General features: G+C 36.0%; 1 long non-coding RNA gene across 1 annotated transcript; it reads right to left on the reverse strand.

Moving 5' to 3' along the window:
* Positions 1-4,763: 4,763 nt before the first annotated feature.
* On the reverse strand, positions 4,764-11,217 carry LOC126827421 (uncharacterized). Its single transcript, XR_007682690.2, has 4 exons — positions 10,650-11,217; positions 7,784-7,916; positions 7,009-7,084; positions 4,764-6,209 (listed from the first exon to the last, which is right to left on the reverse strand). It is a non-coding gene; the product is annotated as an uncharacterized LOC126827421 (long non-coding RNA).
* Positions 11,218-23,018: the final 11,801 nt, after the last annotated feature.

Below are 23,018 nucleotides of genomic sequence, written 5' to 3' on the forward strand. Positions count from 1 at the left end.
CTGATCTCTATTTTATAACGGGATACAATGGTTTCCAACCAGAGAGAGAGAAATGGGGTTTTACGTCCACTCGACACAAACTAGGTCATTTCGGGACTAACATATAGTTCAAGTTTATTTCAATAATTCGCTTGCGCGTAGGGGTATTTAGCAGTGGGAGGAAACCGAAGGACCCGGAGAAAACCCACGAGTTTGGACAGGCGACCCTACTCCTTGTCACGTACAACTGGGGAATCGAAACCACGCCAGATGACTCAATGCCGTACCTTATGATACAGCGCGCACACGCTAACCATTCAGCCATCCAACCCCCGGTTTTCAACAAAAGGATAATTGCTCCCAGATGGACGGGGTGCGAGGGTTTCCAACTGATACCAGCAATATTTTCTGAAAGCCCTCTTCAGAATGTGTTATATATGCATCCAATAGTGTATAAATGAAAGGGAAAGTGTAAATTGACATAATTTTATAACGGAATATTGTTTGGGTAAATATAAGGAGAAATTTAACTGTAGCACGGAGAAGGTTAATTATGTACTGTATGTTGACATGAAGAAGAAACATCGGGTTCAGTTTGAACGATGACCCCCGTCCGGCTGTCTGTACTCTGAAATCCCTCTTCACATAGTGTACATCAACCCAATTAGACTAAAATACATAAAGCTCATGACGCTAAAGTCAATTTACGCTTTCAAAGTGAGTTTCATCAAAGAGACTGCCGTATAGCCAGCTCAACAAATATGTACCTTGTCGGGCTTTTGCCTTCCTTGTCGCGTTCATCATAATCTCGTGACTGTCGCACGCAGGACACACGCGCTGGACATAGACGGGTGGGGTTTTCTAATACTACTAGTCTTTTCATTTTATGTTTGAAGTTAATTTTCTTCGAGAAAAGTCGACAATAAACAGAACGAAGCACGCATTGTTTCTCGCTTTTGGACAAAGAGATGCGCTGACCTGGAGTTAATTTGAGAGCTGAGAATAAAGGGAGTAAAGGGAGAGTATAAAGTCAACAGATGCAAGCCCGGGTTCGTTCTCCTTTACGGATCTTAACAGTCACAACACTTGGTTTAGGATTGGCTCTCTTTTCTCGTGTGAATAGTACGATCTCTTTTCTCATATGAATAGTACGATCTCTTTCTTATAGAAGAGAGAGAGAGAGAGAGAGAGAGAGAGGGGGGGGAGGGGGATCTAATGTCCACTCGACACAAACTAGCGTAGGGTTCTTTAGCAGCGGGAGGGAACCGGAGAACCCGGAGCAAACACACGAGGTTGGACAGACTATCCTACTCCTTGTCACGTACACACGGAGAATCGGAACCACGCCATTTGACCCAATGAGAGACCTTATGATGCAGCGCGCACGCTTTAACCATTCGGCCATCCAACCGGGAGTTTATTATGAGGTTGGTTTAAGGTGATATGTAAATGGTAAGATAAGATAAGATTTTATTGTACCAAAACATCTATTGAGGACAGCATACAATACAAACATAATGCATGAGTATAATATTATAAATACATAAATAACGTAATGCATGAGTATAATATTATAAATACATAAAAAAACAACAACATAATGCATGAGTATAATATTATAAACACATAAATAACGTAATGCATGAGTATAATACATGTATTATAAATACATAACTACCGACAATATAATGCATGAGTATAATATTATAAATACATAAATAACGATAACGTTATGCACGAGTAAATATTATAAATACATAAATAATGATAACGTTTTGCACGATTATAATATTATACATACATAAATAACGATAACGATGTGCATGAGTATAATACTATAAATACATAAATAACGATAACGTTATGCACGAGTAAATATTATAAATACATAAATAACGAATGTTATAAATATATAAATAACGTTATGCATGAGTATAATTTTATAAATATATAAATAACAAGAATACATATATATATAGTATGCATATTTATGCTACTTCAAGTTTGTGTATCTCAATATTTCAGTGGTCTAATTTCTACAGATTTTGGCGAAAAGACATGGCCATATTTTGTTACTCTGTATGCAGTAGAACTCTTTCAGCCCAACGAAAATGTGGGGAGCGAGGTAAAAAGACAAGATTTGAATATATTAATCCAATGGTGGTCTGACAGCTGAACGTCCTGACGTCACACGGTCATGACAACGACAATCTAATAAAGTTCTACTCAGGTCGAGAGCTCAGTCCTATTACAATGGAATCTCTTCTTTTTTTTTATTTTAATATTTATTGATTAAAACTAACTGTAAAGCTGGCTGTATACATATACCATAAGTAATGTATCTATAGCAACACTCGACAAATTCCTCGCTCGGTCAACGTTTACCAAACTGAACTTTATTGTATTTTCCTGCTTTCCTTGGCATTTCATCAAAGACGAATATATCTCATTAGGCGTTTTACCTGTAGATATATTTACAGGTATGTCTATATACCCATGTAGGTAATTAATCGCACTGTTTTATATCTCTTTCTAAGTTCTCACACATTGTTTGGTGGGGAAAATATACATTCACCAAACGCCTCTTGTATAAATACTAACATATACTTGCTAGACAGTCTCCTTCTTTTCTCTGTCACGCGCCCACAATCGCACGTGGATATATCTCGTGGATGTGAATTTGTTGAATGTTTTTACCAGAGATCGCATTTGAAGTTTTAAAAATTTAAAAATGTAGTCAATTGAAATTATCTTAATACACGAATTCGTAGAAAGATTTAGATAAAGAGCAAACAGTTCTCCCTAGAGCAGTTAAAAACAGATAGCTGATTATTGGCTTGTAATGTGAATAGATGTCTAATAATTCAGTATATAGCATTTAAGGCCGAAAGAGAGACCCGCAATAGGCAGATTTAATGGATCTTTAAATTCTTACTTTTCTACACCACACATTCAAAATATCAGCGGTATTTTAGCAGGGTCGGATATTAAAGGCTCAATACCACTCTTGTTGTAACTGAATAATATGTCCCAATCTTTATTCTGGTCAACAAATTGTACTATTTTACAATATTCCAATTAATTGATGATACAAATTTCATCTTAACTCACCTAATTTAAAAAATTGGAAAAATTCAACTAAATGATTTGAAAAGCCTGACGTAAAGCTTTTCAAATGTTACTTGGATTTAAAAATATTTTTGAACCCTCTGGACAAGTAAAATAGGATTTAATGGATAATTTACACAACAGGTAGGACACTAACACATCTAGTACTTAGAATAAGGCTATTTTTTATTTTCTGGAGCTGTCAAGCCAGCAACAGTGTTATTGTCCCTTTAAAAGGGCCCCTAATTAGTCCTAAAAACAAATTTCTAGCATAAATAAATGCCATTTAATTATGTTGTATATGTTTATGCCAAATATCGGATGGGACGAAAAACCAAGGACCCGCTTATACATTGGCGTGCACGTAAAAGATCACTGGCAGTCGGAATCCGATATAAGAGTAAGCCATAGTGCCGCTGCCCGGGCAAAATTTCCCTCATAGCACATTGTATGGCGTATGCTCGTCTTCATTATCCCAGTCGGAGCAGAACAGTAGGACGTTAAACCCCATTTCATTTCATTTTTATGCCAAATAAATCTATCTATTTACTAAAATAATGTTTGTCTTTATGTTAAAATAAAATTAAATTAAACAAAAATACATTTTACAAATCTGATATGACAAATGTCTAATTTGTAAAACAAACATTGATTTTAAGATACAACTGTTAATTTTAGTGTACAAATGTTGAAATACGCACAACAAATGAAGAAATAAGATTTAAGGACTATGATTTAAGAACACTGAATAAAGAGTTGTTTGGTCTTACATATCTATCATACTGACACCCAAATTGCATATGTAATGACCAGAATATACCCATGTTCACTGTTAATGCAAGCACCCGAGTGACTTTTTCAGCGCGGGGTCCAACGCCCAATCCGGCTCTATATTCTATTTAGCAAGGGATTGAAAAAATTTCAAGTGACGACCAACGCACGGCCAACAATTTTCATAAAAGCAACATCTTAAATAATCTCCGATAATCTAGTGATGAATGTATAACTATTTCTATACACGACCATTATGTGTTGGGTATATACGGTGGAATGTACACTGAAAAAAAACTTGTGTTGAAAGAACACAAACTTGTGTTAAATTCAACACAAGTTAGGTGTCTCTATTTAACAACACAAACTTGTGTTAAAACAACACAAAACTTGTGTTAAATGTTGAAACAACACAAAACTTGTGTTAAAATGTATCAAACAACACAAAACTTGTGTTAAAATGTATCAAACAACACAAAACTTGTGTTGAAACTTGTGTGAAATCTACACAATACTTGTGTTGAAACTTGTGTTGAAATTTCTGAAACTTGTGTTGAAATTTCTGAAACTTGTGTGGTTTCATACAAACTTGTGTATTTCCATCATCAAAAACTTGTGTTGTATTTTTCCCCAATTTATATCCAGCATAGCAACCTTTCTATGCATGACCCCTCTCTTTGCTCTGTTAGACCTGTAAAGTTTGATAAAAGAAGGAAACAAAAAAAAATTTTGTAAGATTATTATTTATTCATAAAATCATAGGAAAAAGTAAATTAATACATCAAAACTAAATAGATATTTGAAATGTTAACAGAAAAACAGAGACTTCAATTCTAATACAAATTATATTGTGTTATATATAATGACCCCTCCCCCCCCCCCCACTTTACCCATCACAAAATATAAAATAGCTATTTATATTGTTTTTTGCCCCACACACTTTACCCATCACAAAATATAAAATAGCTATTTAAATTGTTCTTTACCCCAAAAAAAGAACTGAGAATATAAAGATATGTACACAGTATCCCTACCCCATACCCCAAAATATATAATTCAAATATATCTAAATTTAATAACATCCAAACTAAGCACTAATAAGATTAATTATGCACTAAATTGAAACAATTTCAAAAACTGAAAAATGCTACAAAATCACACTACAAGTGATTTGTGAGGCATCTAGAAATAACTAGCATACACAGAAAACTAACAAAAGAAAATTGCTCTATTTTGCAGGAGTAATAAAATGATGTAGAGCCTTTTCCTCATTAAAAAAACCCCAAACAAAATGAATATTTTATAAATAAAAGAAGCAAAGCATCAAGATTACAGGATTGAAATAAAAAAATATCATATGTACAAAAGATTTATATACAATCACAAGTCATAAGTCACAGTGGTTCAGTGAGCATAAGGCGTTGGCCGCGAAATTTCAACTGGATTTTCCGGCATAGTTCCCACTATTCAGTGTTGGATATGGCAAGGGATAATTGGGTACAAGCCCAGAATCAAAAGAGAGAGAGACAGAGAGAAATGGGGTTTAACATCTACTCGACACAAACTAGATCATTTTGGGATTAACATATGGTTTAATTTTATTTCAATAATTCGCTAGCGCGTAGGGGTCTTTAGCAGTGGGAGGAAACCGGAGGTCCCGGAGAAAACCCACAAGATTGGACAGGCGACCCTACTCCTTGTCTACAACCGGGGATTCGAAACCATGCCAGTTGACTCAATGACAGGAGGCCGTATGATACAGCATGCACGTGCTAACCATTCGGCCATCCACCCCCATCCCCCAGAATTGAAACCAACCCAACTGCGTACACTTTGAAGAGCCCTTGAAAATTGAATTATTTGAATCAATGACAGACCTTCTGATCAAATGTGTGCGTGTTAACCATTCGGCCCCCCTGGGTACCCTTTAAAGAACCCTTGACAGTTGAAATATTTGATATAAGGGTAGGGTAGAACACAGAAAAGCAGGATATTAAAACGTATTTCATTTCATAAGCAAGGGAAAGTCACCTTAATGTAGGTCAAGGTTTTTTGTAATTCTGGGTGTATTTGATCTACATTTGGTTTCTAGTAATGCCTATTAAATACTTTATGATTTCCGACCAAATTCTAAGTGATTTATATGTCAGTTTACTTGCTATATTATACATACATATTTGAAGAGAATTAAAATCTAATTGTGTTTTGGAAGAAAATTTAACATTAATAACAAAAAATAAATATTTAAAAATTGGGTCAAATGCATTCTTTCCCAGAAGTATAAAATAAATTGATGCTTGGGTTCTCTTGTTGTTATCATACACCAAATACTCTTTCAAGGGTGTTCCAGCCTTAAAATAAAAAGTAGGCAATAAGAATACAATGTTTAAATAAACAATTTATTTTGCCACATCGAGACTGAGTCTCTATTTGGTTTCAACTTTGCGTAACGCTTATTGTGTCTTGTCCACTTAAAGACCCAGGCAGATTATTATGCTCAAATCAAATGGGTTAAAAGTCAGAAAAATGAAATGAAATGGGGTTTAACGTCCTACTGTTCTGCTCCTATACTGGGCTAATAATGACGGGCATATGCCACACAGTGTGCCATGAGGGAAATTTTGCCCGGGCAGCGGCACTATCATCTATTCTTATATCGAATTCCAACTGCCAGGGGATCTTTTACGTGCATTCCAATATTCGTCTCATCGGAAGGACTAGACAGCTGTCATTGTCAGGCCAAGTCAGAAAAAAGTCTTGAGATTTGGGACTGAAGTCTCATAATAGGTCAACTATTCACCCGGTTCATACATGTATTGTCTGCAAATCCAGATTCCCTACTACATCATTGGCAGCACCTATTTACTTGGCAATGTCTAATTATTTTTGGACCCATTCTTATTTTATTTCCATTGACAACAAATTGGATATTACCCTTTAAAATCTATTGAAATCTATTTGAAAAGTAAAATATTGTCCATCATTATTTTACTGCTATTTACTGTAATGGATGTGATTGGCAAAAATCAAGCATGCCAAGTACTTGAAATAGCTGAGTCCTAGGCATTGCCCCAAGAAGAATAACTAGATTACCAAGCAAGTGTATAGAACTAGTTGATGATTAAAAATACAAATATGTATGTTACTTACATTTTACCTGATTATCAAGCTCTGTGAGAAAAAGTTTCCATAATATGAATAGCCATTTTCAACTGTCTTGATCTTTCTGATGTAGTTAACGGAGAAAAAAAACATACTATGTATTAGTTGACTTAAATCGACTCGACGGTTAAAAGATGAAAGTTTTAATTTAATTACATTGTATTGTAATGTGTTGGTTTGCTTTGTCACAGATGAGACAAAATGAAAAAAATGAAATGGAATGGGGTTCGGCGTCCTACTGTTCAGCTCCGACTGGGCTAATGAGGTTGGGCATATGCCATACAGTGTGCTATGAGAGAAATTTTGCCGGGTACCGTGACCCTAAGGCCTACTCTTGTATCAAATTCTAACTGCCAGGGGCTATTTTACATGCACGCCAATGTGTACACGGGACCACGTTTTTTTGTTCAATCTGAACGACTAGACAGCTGTCCTTGTAAGGCCCTCCGTTCTGCATTGTCTTACTGCAAACCCGCGACCTTAAAATATGCGAACCAGTGTCTAACCCACTTGGTCACCGTAGGTCCCCACAGATGAGATAGTCATATCTACATGTATCTGGACATAAGTAAGATTCTGTCTGTGCACATACATGTACTTCACAGTTTTACTATACTAAACTGAATTTTAAATTCCAAATAATAAAATGAAATTAAGGTTTATGTCACATCAGCTCCAACCGGGCTATATTGTGCCAAACACATTATGGTGAGATTCTAAAATACCACAACAACAATCTTTTCTATTAGAATTGAACACTCACCCTCAAAAAACAACTATGAGAAATCATAGGTGCTCAAATCACCATTTCTTCAGCTCTTTTTTTTCCCATATTTGGGTTTTTTGACTTATTTTATTATATGATCTTTGATTTGCTATGGCATCTAATATGGAAACTGAAAAATATAAATATGTGACATGTAATTAACTGTTTAAGATACCTTACCATATACAAACTGTGTGATATCTAAAACCATTTGAATCCCGAAGATCTTACCGAAGCCGTGAAAATCTGTTTTAATAACCCTTGTTTGTCATGTGACTGGACTTTCACAGTAATTAGAAGAGAGCCATGTGGCTTAGTGTGTAAGGCACTGGCTTGCTACCTGGGAGTTTGTAGGTTTGCTCCCAGTGTTGACCGAGAAAGCTCATTTGGATTTTTCAGCATGGATTCCCTGTCTAGTCGTCATGGTGGCTAAGTGGGTAAGACGCTGGCTCGCTAGCCTGGAGGTAGGGTGTTCGATCCCTGCATTGGCCGAGAAAGTTCACCCAGATTTTCCGGCGTGGTTCCCCCTTGTCAGTGATGCAGGATGGAGGGCCTGACAAGGACAGTTGTCTAGTCATTCGGATGATACGAAAAAACGAGGTCCCGTGTACACGTTGGCGTCCACGTAAAAGATCCCTTGACAGTTGGAATTCGATACACCGCAGTGCCGCTGTCCGGGCAAAATTTCCCTCATAGCACACTGTGTGGTGTATGCCTGTCTTCATTAGCCCAGTTCGGAGCAAAATAGTAGGACGTTAAACCCCATTTCATTTCTAGTAGTTTCAATGGAACACAAAACCTGAGGTCCAATTGGCGTGCATTTAAGCCGATAGTATGGTAGTTGGAATTTGTTGGCTGTAGCACCCGTGTCACAGTTCGACTGCTAGTTTGTGATACCCACTCGATATAAATGAGTGGTGATTGGCTAATGAATTCTAAAATCAGACGAATGCTTCGGCGAAGCGGACAGCAGGACACACCACTCAAATACAATTCGACCAAATATATTAAACATGTTTGATTCGGGCGTATGTCAGTGGATAAACTAGGTGAAGTTTAGCGCCAATTGATTCAGCCGAATCCTTTGGCTAGTTTATCCAGTACTGACGATTTAAGTTTGTACTTTCTTTATATGCAAATATCACATTTGAAAGAGGCTGTAGGCCTACTTTCTTTATATGCAAATATCTTATTTGAAATAGGCCATTATTATGTGATTCCCCACTTGAATGTGACTAGGAATAAGGTCGCCTGTCCAGCCTTGTGGGTTTTCTCCGGGTCCTCCGGTTTCCTACCTTTGCTAAATACCCCTAGGGTGTATTCGAAACAGTGTTCCGGTGCAGAGAACGGACGGAGAATGGGTTCTTGTCGGACTTGAGCAGTCTGGAATGCGTTCACGAACACGTTCCCGTTCTCAAATCCCACACTACCTCATAGCTGGTGTGAGGGAGAACAAACATGGTCGACGCATCGATAACTGCTGAGAAAACAGCATCATGGGTGCATTTATTAATTTAAAAGTTTAATACCGTTCGAAAATTGGATGAAGTATGTGGCCAGTATAACATCAAATAAGTTAGGTTGCCAGGCAACGAAACATATGCCCACAGCAGTTTAATCGTTTGCTCAGTCAACAGGGATTGTCGCATATTCATTCTTTTGTAGGTAATGTGGGCATTTACAAGAAAAGATTATAATTTTTGTCGTTTGTGGGTTTACAAAGGTTCTACAAACTGAAACAAGGGCCTTAATTGTTGAAATTTGACAGATTTTTTTGTTTTGTGTTTTACTAATTTAAATAATGCATACAAATCGGATGATAATTTTGTTGTTCGCGCGTTCACAAGGTTCGAAAAAGTGAAACAAGGGCCACAACTCTAGACATAATTCACTGAAATCGCAGAAATTTAATAGACGTCTTCGTTTTACTAATTTAAAAGATGCAAATGAATTTCACAAAGTGAAACAAGGGCCATAACTCCAGAAGAAACTAAAGGAAATTATTGAAATTAAATAGGATTCATCTCATTAAAATAAACAACATATCAATTTCAAAATAATCAGGTCTGTAGACGACGGACAAACCTACGGACGAGGGCGATGACAATATGCGACCACATTTCCATGTGGGCGTATCAAAAGGTGATGTAATCGTCATCCAAAGAATTGAAAAGGAGTAAAATGGAGTCATAATTTATCATAAGTATGCCTAATAGCGAAGTCAATACCAAACAAGTTATCGTAACAGATTGTATAAATTTAATTCATCTTGTTACCATGGATACCGTTCTCTCATGTTCGAGACTCATGAAAGTGTTTTCATGTTCTTCAGCCGTTCTCGAACCTGCGCGAACACTGTTTCTAATACACTCCTACGGTACGCGCAAGCAAATCATTCAAATAAAATTGAACAATATTAGCCTCAAAATTACCTAGCGCCAGTAAGTATAAAGGATCTATCCGACAAACACTAACAACAACTCTAGGTTTATGCAGAATTAATATAACACAACATACACAGATGGCAATAGAATGAGACAGTGTTCAGGAAAAGGGCGGAAACGGAAGAAGACTACCCGTCCTACTTGATTCTAGGACATAAAGCATGGGCCTACTTGATTCGACCTTGTCTGCGATATCACCTCGGTGGAAGCGGACGTAAAATACAACTAACCCATCATTGATTCGACCAATTTAATACAAGGAAATGAATGGCATAGTTTGTGTCAAGTGAATTTAGTGAATTTTAAACCCCATTTACTCGCCCTCTCTCTACAGAGATAAATACTTTTCCTGTTACATACAATAACAATTATTGGCCATTATTTAAAAAATATATTAAAAGGAAATGAAATTCTGTTACCTGTTTTTCTTTGTGTAGTACATATGCTAACATCAATGACTGGAAAAAAAATAACGAAACTGTAGAGAAACTTCTGAATCATTGAAAGTCTAATTATTAGGCCTACACATTGATGACATTGATATAAAAAAAAGGCTGATTTGTTTGTTGTTGTTTTTTTCTTTTACAGAAATATTAAGATTACATTTCAAATAAACAACTAACACAAAAGTTAGTATCTAGCTATAGTCCATGTCTGGATATACATTTCTCCTTTTTTTTTGGCCCGAACGTCTATAAAAATCAAAGATGGCGGCCAATAATTGCAACCGGGCATTACTATAAAATCAAGACAGATTCTTACCTGCTGGTCCTAGTCGGGGGTTTCTTGCAATTATAAGTATTTGAACAACGGTGTAGCGCCGATTAGCTAATAATAATTAAGCACGATTTCAGAAAAATTAAGACAGATTCATTAGATTGCTGAATTAGCGGAACACTTTTAGAACACATCAAAAAAAATTTCTTTGTGGCGCCATTATATAAATAGAATTCCGGTGCAGCCAGTGGCAGTGGTTCTAAATCTGACTGTTTTAAACGAAACGAATTATTATATACATAGAAGCAATATATACATGCTAAATTAAATACACGGTTTTATTTTTTGTAAAAATTTACAAACCTGCGGTCTGGTATTCTATGTGACCATTATAATTTTTTTTAAAAAAATATCACGGCTAAAGCACTCTGTTGATGCTAACGTCACTACATCTAACTGAATGTCGCTGATATAATATCAAAGAAAGAATTTGTCGCAATGACTAAAGTATAGATACTTCTTCTTAGTTAGTTGTATTTTACGCCCGCTTCCACCGAAGTGATATCGCAGACAAAAAGTATAGATAACTTGGAGAACCATTATATCAATAAGTCGATTATGAGATACACGTGGATGATCAATTAAATTTGATTGGTTACTTTTCAGTTAACCAATACTGTCCAATTTCGATTACATCAACCAATTACATTATTAAGAGTTTTACTCATTTTTTTTGTTCATTGCACATTGAATCAATTTTCGAAAACACCAGGGTGCTGAAAATCACATGTACACTATATATTCATTTGGTCTATCAGTTTATTGGGTCAATAAAAAAAGACAGACATTTTAACTATACAGACAACTTAACACCAATTAACATTCAAGTCTGTCTGGCAATTGTCTGATTAATTGGTACTCACTCCCTTCCAGTGATTTTCGAGATGTGAATTAAGCCCTTTATTACTTTTCTTAAAACTTGACGACTCCCGAATTCAGACTTTGTATGGAGTTTTTTTCTTAAAAAGAAAACAAATCGTGGAAGGTACACATTACTTGTGTTAATGATATGAAAAAACACACAAGATTTTATAAATCGACACAAGTTTGTGTTAATGCAATGCAAAACAACACATAACTTGTGTAGATTAGTTTTAACACAAGTACTTGTGTTGAGATCCAACACAAGTGTTTTTTCAGTGTATCAGTGTGTCAATGGCAAGGGTCAACATTTGTTTCTCTTTGAACGTTTATCAGTGTCGTTAGTTTGAAATGATACCGTGATAAAGCAGCACCTTGGCGTAACACCTTCCCCAATAACATGGAACATGAGTTATTCGGGTTATAAAAGTTGTGAAATACCTGTGATGTTCACATTAAATCATAACTTAAACCTGGCTTATCAATCTTCTCGCTAAAAAATGACACGCACCTAAGAAAATAAATGAGAATATAATGAAACTTTTAAGAGGTCGGTTTTTTTCTTGCGAAAAAGAAATGAAATAAATGAGTATTAGCGCCCTATCCTGCACTGACTGAGCTAATAATACTTTGTGTTAAAATACAGTGTGCTATGATGAGGGAATTTTTGCCTCAACGACGGAATTCTTGACCAAACGAGCCAAGGAAGGGAGGCATACATGATAGGAATATTTTGGTTTAAACAGTATTTATTTCGAGAATATTATACAATTTAAACGCATAAAGAATAGGATACAAAAACAAGCCAAGTAGGCTTATATAAATGTGCTTCTTTCTAGGTTGGGTGTATATAATATATGTACAATTTCAAACAATATGATACAAACAAAACTGATTACAGTTTGGGTGTATAATATAATGTACAATTTAAATTAATATATGATATAGACAAAAACTAATTACAATATTTTAGTTATGGTACAAATAAACAAACACATAAATAAATAAATAAATAAATTCATCACCACAAAGTTGTATTTTACGAAGTAAAACGTTTTGTAAGTTTGGTATAGTTGTAATATACTGATGTTGATGTCTGGAGATAGCTCGGCATTAACGTAGAGTAGGCAAATAATATTTCTAAAATGCATGAGTAATAAATGGATGGTATTATTTCGTTGGAGTGTGTAAACGAGGAGTTAAAAGTGTTCAGTGGTTTCAAGGTCGAGATCACAACCACAGCGAGCATTGTCATAAATATGCATGAGGAACTTATAGTATCTTTAATCAATTTTATTTATTTTGCATCCCAACTTTCAATGGCACTTGTAAAACAAGGATTAACGTCACAAAATATCATCTGCGATATCACTTCGGTTAATGAAGACGGGCATGCGCCATGCAGTGTGCAATAAATGTTGCCCGGACATCGGCGCTACGGCCTATTCCGATTTCGAATTCCAACTGCCAAGGGTTCTTTTTCGTGTACAAGGGATCATGGTTTGCGCAACCGAACATTTAGACACTGATCCATTGGCAGCTCCTCCATCCTGCATAGCTGAGAATTGGGAATCGCGATAGAAAAGTCCATCGAGCTAACGAAATGAAATGAAATGGGGTTTAATATCCTACTGTTCTGCTCCGAATTGGGCTAATGAAGACGGGCATACACCATACAGAGTGCTATGAGGGAAATTTTGCCCGGGCAGCGGCACTATGGCTCACTCTTATATCGGATTCCGACTGCCAGGGATCTTTTACGTGCACGCCAATGTATAAGCGGGTCCTTGGTTTTTCGTCCCATCCGATATTTGGCATAAACATATACAACATAATAAAATGGCATTTATTTATGCTAGAAATTTGTTTTTAGGACTAATTAGGGGCCCTTTTAAAGGGACAATAACACTGTTGCTGGCTTGACAGAATTGAGTGAGGCCTAAACCGCTTCCTGCGCTTTTTTAGTTCAAGTTATCTCGATGAATACAGGAGAAAAAAATATGCTCTGTGCGAGCAAGGAAGGGCCCCCCTCCCCCCCCCCCTTCTAGACACGCGCCTGGATATTCACAATATTGTAGTCCTCAAACCCACTCCAGAACCTTTAAAGAGTATAGTTTCCTCAAAGACATATTTGTATTGTTTTTCAATTGGAACGATGTTGTTGTACAGGTGACGTGGTTGTATTGCTTTCACTCGACTAGAAAATAGGCCATCAGAATAACTAAATGTCAAACATGCTAATTATATAATTTATCTTCAGAAATTTTGAGGCGACCATTCATAATCCGTTTACCACGTGCTCACGTCGATAAGTGCGCCTTACAATCTTGAACAAGTCACCCCGGGGCTAAGTTTCCCCTTCGTTGAACAGACATAGTACATTTTCCACCAGGCATAGACTGTTTTTCAAAATGGTCATGTAACGTCATCATGGCAGGCCTATGACGTAATGCGCAAGACATATGAATCGAGTGTGGATGTTCTCGCCCTATTTTTTTCTATTAAAGTGATAATGTTTACCTTTTGTCAAGACCAATACGCCTCGTTTAATCTTCACCATTTGTGGTCCAGCTTTTACAAATACTGTCAGAATCTAAATCTAATCAAAGTGTTTGTGTTAGGAAATCTTTTTAAGTCTGGTTGGAAGACTGGGGAAAGATAAGCCGGGGTTGTATCTATTGAGTGTGATTCTTCTGCACTTGCAGAACACACACTGCACGAAATTTGAACATCTTCACTTCTGCTCGATTTAATTTGTATTTATATGGGCGTCTTATGTGTTGGTTGGTTTGCGATATAAAAATATACGTAGGCTATATTGTTTACTTTCAGTCGTAACACGTCCGTCGGCATGGTGACAGAGATAATATGCCAATATTCCAAACTGACTCGAAATTGTCAGAAAATATCGCGAACTTATGAGGACATAGTGACCACAGATTTTGCACTTGGAACAGGATCCTGTGTTGTCTTAAAATATAAATATTCATATCGTTAGGGGGACGTGTGGGTGGGATCCTTCAACAGTTGCCCAAACTTGTCACTAACAACCCCTATGCTTTAAAAAAATTATATGCCTCAAATTTTATGAGATAACATAGTGTCCTAAACAAAAGGAGATGACATGACCTAATATTACATATATCTACCACACCGGTTGGTTAGAATTTGTTGATTTTGAGTAACTGTTGAATAAATGAAATGAAATAGGGATTAACGTCCTACTGTTCTGCTCCGACTTGTCTAATGAAGTCGGATGTTGATTATAACCACATGTATGGCCTCCGGGCCTGAACATCCACTGGCAGAGTAAAATAATGCACAGGTAATATTGATCTAAAATATCGTCTAAACAAGAATAGAAGCAGTCTGAGGTGTAGCCCCTTTGAACCATGGGGGTTGGATGGCTGAATGGTTAGCGTGCGCGCGCTGTATCATAAAGTCTGTCATTGAGTCGACTGGCGTGGTTTCGAATCCCCGGTTGTACGTGACAAGGAGTAGGGTCGCCTGTCCAACCTCGTGGGTTTTCTCCGGGTCCTCCGGTTTCCTCCCACTGCTAAAGACCCCTATGCGCAAGCGAATTATTGAAATAAAATAAAACCATATGTTGGTCCCGAAATGACCTAGTTTGTGTCGAGTGGACGTTAAACCCCATTTCTCTCTCTCTCTCTCTCTCTCACTCTCTCTTTGAACCATGAAATATTCTTCTACTTTTACTATTAATGACGATTTACTAGTAATCATGAAATGATTTTGTTTAAAAAAGCTGTTAACTATTAAATGAATTTCTTTTAATACTATCAATCAATGAAGGAATCACTGTTTTTTTCAACCATTTAATAAATCACTGGGTTTTTTTTCAGTCATTTAATAATTCTAGTAATAATTGTATGATATGATTTTATAAACTAGTAATCATTTCATAATTTTGTTTAAAACAAGTGATTATGATAACTTAAAAACAAATAACTTTGATTAGTAATCATTTAATGATGATTTCTTAAACTAGTAATCATTTAATGATGATTTCATAAACTAGTAATCATTTAATGATTTCGTAAACTAGTAATCATTTAATGATGATTTCTTAAACTAGTAATCATTTAATGATGGTTTCATAAACTAGTAATCATTTAATGATTTCATAAACTAGTAATCATTTAATGATTTCGTAAACTAGTAATCATTTAATGATGATTTCATAAACTAGTAATCATTTAATGATTTCGTAAACTAGTAATCATTTAATGATGATTTCATAAACTAGTAATCATTTAATTGTTTCTTATGGTTATGTTTTAAATTATTAAGCATTAATGGTGATTTCATAAATTAGTAATGATTTAATGATATTTTAAACTTATGATGTCTTGAAACAGTAATTAATTTATTAATGCTTTTTGAGCTTTTTTTAAAATAAACATTGGTTACATTAAAAAGTGGTAATCCTTTAATGCTCTCCTTTTTCTAAATCTAGTAAATATTTTTACACTAGTAATTAATTAATGATTTTTTAAAACAAGTTTTAGTTAGTAATCATTTAATGAGTACTTTTATTTACTTATAAATGGTGATCGTTTTCTTAAACATACATTATGCAAGAGCTAAATCTTTCTTTTGCAGGTCTTTCTTTAGGCCTAAAATGTTATCTTAATTATTAATTAAACATAAATTAACCTATCGAGACCATAATCAACTCTAGATGGCATCGCTAGCCTGCGATTTGTAGTGGATTATGAGCCGATTTACTGCATTTCTTTCCTTTACGATTTAACGATTAAATGGATAATCGAGACTATGCTGTTGTCGTAATGGCTTTCGTAATGATGATCAAGGCTAGACGGAAATTTCAATCGCTTAGTTCTGGGTTCATAGTGTATCAATTTGAATGAAATTTTCATCAAATTGCCTTTACATTATGTAGTTTTTAACTATTATAATGAGAGCTGGCAACTCGTTATCGAATCTCCCATAATCTTTTCTTAATAAAGACGAGAGTATCCTGATCGCAACATTTCATATTAATAAATCCAGTAATGGTCTATCCATAAAACTGTAACCCGTGTTGATATGTCCAATTAATAAATGCCTATCAAAGAATTTATTAATCAGTTGATAAATTTGTTGTATTTTTAAGAAAGAAAACTAGCCTTCTTACAAATTAATTAAAACGAGGTTTCAGTTTTTTTGCGTTATTTTTGTCTAATGACTAAATTAAAGCTTTTAGCTTATCACAATCTCAACGCTCGTGGTTTTCTCGTGATCCTCCGGTTTCCTCAGACTGCTAAAGAACCCTACGCACAAGCGAATTATTGAATTAAAAAATTAAAACATATGTTAGTCTCGAAATGACCTATTTGTTTCGAGTTGAACGTTAAACCCTATATCTATCTACCGCTCCATCGCCCAATCTTGATCTTGTATGGGTTATGTGGATGGTAAGGTTATACGTTGATAAAGATGTGATCGCACAATATTGACACACAGCTTGACGTTGGTGGGGTTTAAAATTTACATAATATAGCAACTGTATTAAAGTCTATCTCTTTATACCGAATAAATATCCGCTTTAAATCTCTGTTGGCTTTGTTGATCTTTAATACGATGCTTTTTGATTCGTGGGGGTCGCGTGTTTTCTTCTGTTACGTCTTCATCAGATGGCAAGAACGGCGTTTTTTATCAAAAGAAATGAAACAGGAGAATGGATATTTTATACATGTGATAAATTTTATGAGGGTATTTCGATACATAATTCATTCTTCAAATTGTTTTAGATTTCTGTTTTAGTAGCGAGCTTTGATTACTATCGTCATGCGACTTGACTTTTGTTTTGTGTTTACGTTGCCCAAACACAACCCAATTCTGACACTCCGTGAGATAAAAGAGCTCTGGGCATTATTTTGTCGGGTACATCAAGTCTCAAGTCGCTGATATAAGTTGATTCCATGTGAAACTGATATACATGTTTATGTATTATAAATAAAAACATATTTTAATGATTACAGTGTTTGGTGATCAGGTTATTATTAAATATGGTAGCCGTATTGTTCATGGAAAATGGCTTTAGAATTAAAACGACGCTACCCCGTTGATCATGAAATTCAAGATAGGTATACATGCAAAAATATGAGAACAGTTAAACGTTTTAGTTACCTTTTTAAGAGACATTTTAAAGGACCGACAAAAGGTTTGTTTTAGCCCCTAATGTTTCACTCAGTTAAATTTTATTCATTGGGTCATTAATATGCATAATTATTCAGTTCTTCGATCAATTGAAGACATAATGGGTCATGAGTTCTCCGATTCTTGCTGCCATTAACTTTAAACGTTGTTAAGGTTCGTTTTAGCCCCTAATAAATCTCCCAGTTAAATTTAAATCAATTTGGTCATTAATATGCATTATTATTCAGTTCTGATTTAGACACAAATGAATTGAGTTTTACGCATCAATTGAAGACATAATGGATTTTGGCTTCTTCGATTCTTGGTGCCATACATATACGTCACAATTCTATGGAATTATTGGAATACAATTAATGCTTATTACTGAGCGATGTTTGGGGGGTTGGATGGCCGAATGGTTAGCGCGAGCGCGCTGTATCATAAGGAATGTCATTGTGTCAAATGGCGTGGTTTCGATTCCCCGGTTGTACGTGACAAGGAGTAGGGTCGCCTGTCCAACCTCGTGGGTTTTCTTCGGGTCCTCCTGTTTCCTCCCACTGCTAAAGACCGCTACGCACAAGCGCATTATTATAATAAAATTAAACCATTTGTTAGTCCCGAAATGACCTAGTTTGTGTCGAGTGGACGTTAAACCCCATTTCTCTCTCTCTGGGCGATGTTTGCTTGATAAATACAAGAAAACCCTATAGTGGAAACCTTGCTCAGTAATAAGCAGTAATTGTATTCCATCGAATAGTGATCTGTATGAGAGGGAGAGAGAGAGGGTAAGGTCCACTCGACAAAAACTAGGTCATTTCGGGACTAACATATGGTTCAATTTTATTTCAATAACCCACGAGGTTGGACAGGCGACCCAACTCCTTGTCGCCTTCAATCCGAAGAATGGAAACCTCGCCAGTTGACTCATTACAGACCTTATGATACAAGGCGCACACGCTAACCATTTGGCCATTCAACCCCCCAGTACATGTACATGTATATATATATATATATATATATATATATATATATATATATATATATAGAACGCATATAACAAAAAATAGACCAACCCTCCACCTAAAAACTAATTCGAATCAAAAGTTCTAATTTATATTCCCCTCACTCGACAGTAAATAATGGGTCGCCACAATCCAAACACTCAAAACCCTTCTTCAAGTTACTTCATCCTGAATCATTTCTATTATCCTTTGTCTAATTTTATTTATAATAATTTATATACACACCTGGGTCCCTCCTTCACATATTTACCTTTTAAAATGACAAAGACATACACTATATATACAGTCATATGACTTAATAATTTGTCAATGTTACCTGGTTGTCTAATTAACATCTTTCTACCTGTTACAGTATACCGTTAGAATATATCTAAATAATTTAACATTTTAATAAAGTAAGGTGCCTGGATCGCCACTAGTTTGTCCAATTTACCTGCACCACGCAAGGATACCACACAGATACATCCTGATGAACTTTCTCCCCCAACACCGTAAATGATCGAACCCGGGGTCTTAATCATCTGCCGTGGTCCCCTAGCCCAAAGGATCTTTATCCGCCAACACCCTGTTAAATCGAATCCGAAGCCTTATTCACCCACCGTGGTCCCCTAGTCCCAAAGCAAGGAGATGTGAAATAAATCAATTATTGGCAAGGGTAAAGGGACACGATTGAGATAAATCTGTCTGAATATCAGTATTTGAAGACAGTCGCATGGTCCACATATGCTTTAGCGGGGGGTGGGGGTGGATGACCGAATGGTAAGCACGTGCGCGTACATACGGCCTGTCATTGAGTCAACTGGCGTCTTTTCGAATACCCGTTTGTACGTGACAAGGAGTAGGGGTCGCCTGTCCAACCTCCTGTGTTTTCTCCGGGTCCTCCGGTTTCCTCCCACTGGTAAAGACCCCTACGCGCAAGCGAATTATTGAAATAAAATTAAAACCATATGTTAGTCCCGAAATGACCTAGTTTGTGTCGAGTGGACGTTACCCTCCCCCCTCTCTCTCTCTACTTTATCGTGTATATACGTAAAACAAATCCCACGGAAATATTAATAAGCAGAAAAAAACTAGCTTTAATGGATTACACTCGCGATCAAAATTCTCAAAGAATTTGATGTACATGTCACATATATAGGAACGCCCTTCTGTGTTAAGATCATATGTCCTGATCCCTGACTTAGAGCAGATCCTTAGAAAACTGTCGGGATCTTCTATAATTACTTTACTTGGTTTCAAAGGGGGACGTAATTGACAGAAACGTATACTTGTGTTAGAATGTCACCTCACGCTGAAAAGGTGGATGGGACGCGCGTGACATCGCATGTGGGAATCGCCAAATCGGATGCAACTTTACATAAGCGACAAAGATATATAGATATTTGTCTAGTGTTGATCAATTGTGCGAAAGACAGTCATACAAATTCCCGCCAGAAAAAAAAACAAATCACTATTTGCGTTTTAGTTAGTTTCTTAACATAGATTTACACGGTCGTTTTGAGACATAATAAAGGACGAGTGGCATAGTAGGTAACCCTGTCGTATCCCCTGTGACTTTTCACAATGATTTCCCTAGTTCTCTTATCAGCATGGTGTTCCTGATTTAATTGTTTCGTAATAGGATAAAATAACATCAGACCAGTGACATAGCCGGTACCCCCGGTCGCCTTCCCTGTGACTTTTATAATAATTTTGCTAGTTCACTTATCAGCATGAAGTTCCTGATTATAATAAAGAATTAATTGTTTTGTAATCGGATAAAATAACATCAGACTAGTGACATAGCTGGTAACCCCGGTCGTCGTTCTTGTGACTTTTATAATAATTTTGCTAGTTCACTTATCAGCGTGGAGTTCCTAGTCGTAATAAAGAATTAATTGTTTTGTAATCGGATAACGTTTTTCTATATACGTTCTTTTTAAATCTTAAACAGTTGTTGATTTATTTGACTGTAACAAAATAAAAATCCTCGGTTCGAAGTTATTTTTTTTAAATAGGAACTGGAGAAGATTTCGGGATTTTCATAATAATTTCTCTATCTCCCTTATCAGCATGATGTTCCTAGTCGTAAAAAAAATTTAATTGTTTTGTAATAGGATAATATTTTTCTAGTACGTTCTTTTTTAAATCTTAAACAAAAACGCACAGTTGTTGATATATTTGACTGTAAGAAAATAAAAATGAATGGGATAAACTCTCGATTCAATGTTATTTTATATAGAGGGTGAAGAAGGTCTTTGGATTTGAGAACTTGGACCTCACTTGTTGTAATGCACCCTATACAGACCACCCAAATCAAATCCACCTTTAGCAGTGGGAGGAAACATAAGAGGTGGAGAGTCGACCTTACTCTATGTCACGTACAAGTGGGGAATCGAAACCACACGCGTTACCCCCCCCCCCTCCAACGCAAATTCCCGAACACGTCAATGTACTGTAGAAATTGTTTTAATATTGGGGAACCGTAAATATAATTTCCACAGGTGTGAAAGTCTTAAACGATGGTTTACAGTGTTTTCACCCTCATTCAAATTACTGACATATTTCCAGTTGATTTCATATTGGCCTGTGCGTCATGGCTTGCAGTATAGAGAGAACACGTATATGAAACAATAAAGCTACAATATATACATGTAAATCTAGAGACGCCCGATAAGACCAATGAAGCATTCTAAATAAAATAATTGCAATATTCTGTTCACTGAAGCAGAAGACTGGCCTAAGTACAAATAAACAACGTGCCATTGTTACACTTTACTTTGATCGACGGGTTTCCTACTTTATTAAAACCAAAATTAAGACACTTGGTACAAACAACGCCTTTGTAGTGATTCAGTGGCTACCACTCACTTTAAGCTGGCAAGCTACAATCAAAAAATGCAAATTATTCACTTGCCAATTTGGCCCCTTGTCACCAAGTTTCACCGTTGTCGTATCTTTCATTTTAGCATTTCGGTAATTGACATTTTCAGTGACAACCTTTGTAGATAAATATAACTAAATTAGTTTTGGGGGTTTGAAACAATTTTACAAATTAAAAATTTCACAGAATATAGATCCGCAATTTCTGGGAAGCGGTCATCAAAATATGCATATTAATAACATTATCATTTTAGATACATCTTTTCAGTGACGAACTTAGTCGATAAATAAAAATAAATGAGCTTTTGGGTTTGAAATAATTTTATAAATCTAAATATTTCACTGAACAGAGTTTTGGGATTTCATCTTGCGAACTCTGAATTAATTGATGTGTTAATTATATTACATGATCTGACAACAGATGGAGAATTATATGTCAATAATAATAGGACTAATCTCATCCGTTCAATCTCATGTGTCAGGATATTGACCCACTGGCATTCTTCCAAGAGGTATGTATACGTATATAATATTTAATCTGATTCGGGTAAGGTTACAATCTCATCTAGAACAAAGGATAGAAGATGTGGACACGCATACCATTGGACACGTTATTAAAATGTTACGTATAGGTATGGCAGGGTGGTCCAACACTTGATTTATATATATCATGTTATCTATGCAAGAAGTGTGTCCAATCCCAAGCGTTTACGTGACAAGGAGAGGACAGTTTGCCTAACACCGTATTGGATTTCTCTGGTACCTCCTCGAATGTCTAAAAAAACACCGGTGTAGAAGCGCATTCTTGAAATAAAATATACTATATGTTAGTTAGTTCCCAAACGACAAAATGTTGCGTGGACGTACCCCCCCCCCCCACACACACACACACACACACAAAATGTTGCGTGGACGTAAAACCTCACCCCCTACAAATGGTAGTTTTAACAAATAGCTTAGGTAGAAATCGCACACCGACATTCACCTGTGCTTATTAATTCGCAGGAAATAAAAATGTATATCGGGTCGGGCTTTAAAGCAACATCGGAAATGCTTTGAAAAAGAATGAGAATATTTACAATTTGTTTTTTTTTTTAATCCAGC

This window comes from Patella vulgata, chromosome 7 (genome assembly GCF_932274485.2).
Source record: "Patella vulgata chromosome 7, xgPatVulg1.2, whole genome shotgun sequence".
NCBI classification, from domain to species: Eukaryota; Metazoa; Mollusca; class Gastropoda; family Patellidae; genus Patella; species Patella vulgata.